Source organism: Scatophagus argus, chromosome 19 (genome assembly GCF_020382885.2).
Source record: "Scatophagus argus isolate fScaArg1 chromosome 19, fScaArg1.pri, whole genome shotgun sequence".
In the NCBI taxonomy this organism is placed as follows: domain Eukaryota; kingdom Metazoa; phylum Chordata; class Actinopteri; family Scatophagidae; genus Scatophagus; species Scatophagus argus.
This window is the reverse complement of record NC_058511.1, coordinates 2294979-2300436: the sequence shown is the minus strand read 5'-3', so window position 1 is coordinate 2300436 and position 5458 is coordinate 2294979.

Sequence of the window (5458 nt, the reverse complement as noted above, 5' to 3'; positions counted from 1 at the left end):
GGGGGGGAGGAGAGGGAGGGAGGGAAGTGGTGGGAGGGTGGCAGCGAGGAGGGGGTGGAGTGTCAGATGAAAAGGCAGCTGATATAAAAAGAGACGCAGGGAGAGGGGGCAAGGTGGCAGAAAGATGGAGAATAGCTGTAGAGGATAAAAAATGAACGTGGAGAATGGATGGAGGGATGGAGAAGGGAGGCTGAGGGGAGGAGAGGAGAGAGGGGAGGAGGGCTACGAGGTGAAGGGAAAAACCTGAAGGGCTGCACGGATGAATACGGGGGGTGGACTCTGGGTTTGGAGGCCTGAGGCAAAATTAGGGGCCTCAACATCATCAGTTTTTCTTATTTGTCCTTGAGGGGCCACATGTTCGCAGGTTCTTCGCTCCTGAATCATTTCTGTTTCTACATTTTCAATTGCATGCTGTAGTTTCTGATTTTCTGCCTGTATTTATTCAGCAAACTGGATTTAAGCATCACAATGAAGGCACAGGACTCAAAACTGTTAGAAACGTAAACAGGCAAAGTTCGCTGCCTTTAACTAACTGCTAGAGATGCAAAGATTCATCCTCTGAGAAGTGATTTGACGTTTTGTAGGTAGAAACACTGAGAGACTGAAGGTCAAACACTGAACGCCCCTCACAAATGCACTTCTGAAGAAGAAGGACGAGGAACGATGTTGAGTTCAGTGTCACTCTCACGAGGGAGAAAAGAGTTGCGTCAGTGCTAACGGCAGGCTGTTCTTCAGCAGGAGAACCAGCTGCTTTTCTCTTTCTTCTCACATAGTTGACTTGACTTGACTTGACATATTAAGTGTGTTGATTTTTCGTTGCAGAATTTTTGGAAGAATTTCAACCATCATCAGGCCCGTTGATCCTCCTCAAATTGTCTCTTGCAGGTGCAAATAAAAACTAAAGGACTCATGGACAAAAGAGTTGCAGGAGGAATCCAGTGAAGCAGGAGGGACGAATGTTGGTTGTAAATGGAAAGACGGACAGTCAGGGAAGGACACTTTCCGTCAACAAACCTGGATTCACTCTGATCATAACTCACACAGTGAAACAGGACAGAGCTGCTACGAGGATTTATTACAGCTAATCAGGCCGAGTGTGGAGACTGAACAGCTGAAATGGATGAATAGATGGATGGAGAGAGGAGGGGTGGAGGAGTGGCACCTGCTCTCACTGGTGACCGGACAGCTGCACTTAAACATGCTGAATTAATTCCTATTGTATCTGCCTGCTGGGCTCTCTCATGGTGTCAATGCGCACAGCGTGGCCGAGTGGCGAGCTCTGCATGCAGCTCGGTTGCCTTCACTGCTCTCCGCCAAATCAGTGCAATGAGATGACAACGTGAGAAAAGATAAGATAGGATAAGATAAACCTTCATCAGGGGTGAAAATTCGGGTTTTGCAGCAGCTCAAGGACAGAATTAAGTACCTATAAATAGGAGAAAGTAGAAAAGTTGGTGCTATGCAATAAAAACCAAACTCAAAATTACAAGACAAACAGTATACATGCCAGTATGATAAATTATTTCACTCATAAAACCATCATCATAAGAAGGTGGAGAAGACAAAAACTAAATGTGTCTAAAGGTAAACATGAAAAATAAAAGAACAAAAGTTAATCAGCTGATACGTGTAAAATTCAAAATAAAGAAACCCAGGACGACTCTAAAAACATCACTTTTTAATTAATTAAAGGATGAACATTTTTCTACCAAATGCAGAAATGATGCAGGACCTATATTATATAATTACCTAATATTTTCCTCACATTTTCTTCTGTCGCTCCCCACAGATCTAAGCTGTTCAGTGCTGCAGGAAGTTACTCAGATGTCACTTTATCTGTTAATAAATGATCACACATGCACTACACTGCAGCCCGTGCACCCTCAGAGTCTGGATATATCCTGCCAGGCCCAGTGGGGGTGGGGGAAAGTGCACATCCTGAACGGAGGGGTGGGGTGGAGAGAAAGTACCAGCATCCCGGGGGGTCACAATAATTGCCATCAGCTCTGATGGGCCGGTGTTGCTGTGAATTAAGTGAAAAGCGGAGCTGCATTGGAAATGACCTCTGGTTTCCAGTGGCGCAGCTGCCAGTTTCTGGAGTGCGTCTCTGAGGGCTGAATGGCTGATTAAAAAACGACAACTGGACTTAAAAAGCTGCCACGGGGACGTCCAGTGGAATCAGGGGGTCTGAGGCTCTGTTGACTCTGCACCTGAACACAAACAGTCCCAGTTTACTCCCCAAAATGCTAGTTACTGTCTGCTTCTTCTTCCTGGCCTGTTCCACCTGCACCGCTTCCTCGTTCAATTATTCATTTAGATTAGTCACACCCAGTTTAATGTGTACAGCTAAAAGTAATGCAGTCCAGCAAAACAGTCCTGCAATAAGCATCGTAAAGGTTATCATGTGAGTCATGAGTTTTTGTTGAAGCTGTTTCAGCAATGTTTGATCCAGTTGGTGTCGTTTTCTCAGTATTTACAATATAACAATAAAACAATTAAAAAGCTGAATGTAGCCGACGACCTTTCACTCATTTAGATTCAATTCCAATTCACTTGACTGTGAAGGAGACCCAGAGACCAGCCGGAACATGCAGACACATCACGGACCTAAAAACCGAACCTTCTGTCTGACAGGGTCCAGAAGCCACCACGCAGGCCGCATGGCGCCCTCTGCTGGTCACTGGAGCAGCGATGCAGTTTTAGAGAGGAAGATCAGGTGGTTTGTGTGTTTGCATGTCAAAGAGTTACATGTGAACTGTGATGTAAAGTGTTAATCTGACCCATCGTTAACGACTGACTCAGTAATGAGAGGACAGCATTAGCATCAGAGTTTTAATACAAAGAAAATCATCACCTCATGCTAGGAAATTTATTTGACTTTCATTCAAACAGGTTGAACATTTCTTGTTTGTGAATGTTAACGTAAAGTTTAAGTGACCATATTTACATTTCTGTGCGTTCAGAATTTTTCTGACTGTCAAGATCACGGTTTCTGTTTGTTTTTTGTTTATTTTTTCCAATTGCTAATAAAATAACTTTTATCAGCTACTTTGCCACTGATGCAGCAATCACAGCAAATTAGCAACTACAAAGAGCTGCAAAGAGCACATACTGTTATTTTACTTTAAATGAAATTCCTGAGAGGAACAGCAGATGGCAGCACTGACGCAGTTAACAAACCAGCTTGTAAAAACTGATTTCACTCAGACGACACAGCAGTGACACAGAGATTAAATCATTATTACAAACCACAATATGCTGCTTTGAACACATTTTCTCACCCTTCTGCATAAATACACTGAAATGTTTTCATGTAAAGAAGTGGGAGAAACAGGAGGAATAACTGACAGGAGCTTTCTGTTAAATCTCACTGAAACAAAACAAAACAACAGGATAGGATATAAAATGGAAGTTCTAATCTTTATTAAAAAACATTTTGAATGTTTCTTTTCTATTTTATCTCTCACACAGTCACAGCACAAACACAATAACAATCAAACATCCCTGAAAAGTCATTTGAAATGATTTTGTTAATGCTGTCGTCTGGTTTCTCAAACGTTTATTTTAACTGGGTGTTCACAATCAGGAAACATTTTACAGCGCGGGAAAACAATCTCAGCCTGGTGTTTGAGTGAGAAGAAGACGTGCAGAAGAAAAAGATGGCAAAGACAGAAAGTTTCTGTTTTCCTTGTGCACCTTCACTGAGCCCCAGATGAGGTCGTTTCTCCACTGTGGGTCGGACCACAAGGTCAGTCCAGTGTTGATCAGGTGGAATAAAGAGGACTGTGACCCCCATAGCGATCAAAGACGCTGGTCTGCAGGCCACACCCCTCTACCCCTCTCTTCCTGTGCAAACGTCTCCGAGGGCAAACTCACTGACCCTGCAACCATGAGCAGGCAGGGGTGGAGGGGTGGAGGGGCGGAGGGGCGGAGGGGCGGAGGGGCAGAGGGGTGGAGGGAGGGGCTGGGAGATCCTGTGTGGGTCTTGGACAGAGCGAAGCCTGGACGGGGGGATGGATTGAGCAAAGAACAGAGAGATTAAGCATTAACAGTCAGCTTAACCTCCTGGATTCCTGTCAGAGAATTATTGCTTGCTGAACGTCTTTGCAGTGTGGCCAGTCTGTTCAGGGAAGAGAAGAAATGAAGGGACAAAGGAAAAGATTTGTGGAGGCTCAGATAGTTTGGTGACAGTTTGGCTTTTTCTAGTGTGATTTTCTGCGACTACTTGCTGTGGTGAATTGATGTTCGCCACAGCTCTAAAGCAAGAAAGCCAAACAGGCAGTACTCTCAGAGCTTGTTGGTTTTCAGATGGAGAACAACCTTGTGTTTTATGCAACTAATCTGCAGCTGCAAATACATTTATGAGGGTAAACACTGTCTGGATTGCAGTCAGAGGAAACTGACTGAACATATGAAATCAGTTGCTGGTTTTCTGTATCAACAGTTGTGTGACTTGCTGCCTTCACTATATAGACAAAAGTATTGGGATGGGAATGTCAGGGTTTGGGCTCTGCCCTGACTTCCAGTGAAGGGAAATCTTAATGCTTCAGCATACCAAGACATTTTGGACAATGCTATGCTTCCAACTTTGTGGCAACAGTTTGTTGAAGGCCCTTTTCTATTCCAGCATGACTGTGCCCCAGTGCACAAAGCAAAGCTCCATAAAGACATGGTTGGATGAGTTTGGTGTGGAAGAACTTGACTGGCCCACACAGAGTCCTGACCTCAACCCCATCCAACACCTTTGGGATGAACTGGAACGGAGATTGTGAGCCAGGCCTTTTGGTCCAACATCAGTGTGTGACCTCACAAATGCTCTACTGCATGAATGGGCACAAATTCCCACAGAAACACTCCAACATGTTGTGGAAAGCCTTCACAGAAGAGTGGAAGCTGTTAGAGCTGCAAAGCTGTCTGTGTGTTTACAATGAGACGTCATTAAAGTCCCTGTTGGTGTGATGGACAGGTGTCCTGATACTTTTGTCTATATAGTGTAGCTTAATCATCACATTTCCTCTTGTGTTAATAGAGTTAATGTTATGTCTCCCTTGTCAACATATTTGCTATTGCTGATCAATTAACAAAACTTCTTGCGATTGAGATGACATTTGTCTTTGCCAGATAATTAACTCAGTTGTTATGGCCCCCTGTGGGGTGAACAAGCACCAACACAGACAAACAGAAGTGACACTAAACTAATGCTGAGACACAAAACAGGCTGAGTGACTTCATCACCAACAGTCCACACTCCAGAAGCCTCTTTTATAAGCACTTCCTCCCAGGTCAGGTGCACCTCAATGAGCGATTCAGATGTAGAACACCTGGGCAGAGCTGGAGAAGACAGGAGGGGGGAAGGGACACACACATACACCATAACACACATTTAGACAGTTTGGTGGATGAGCCAGAGGTCCAGGCTGAGGATCTCCAGCATGACCTCTTAAAGCAGAGTACGGAG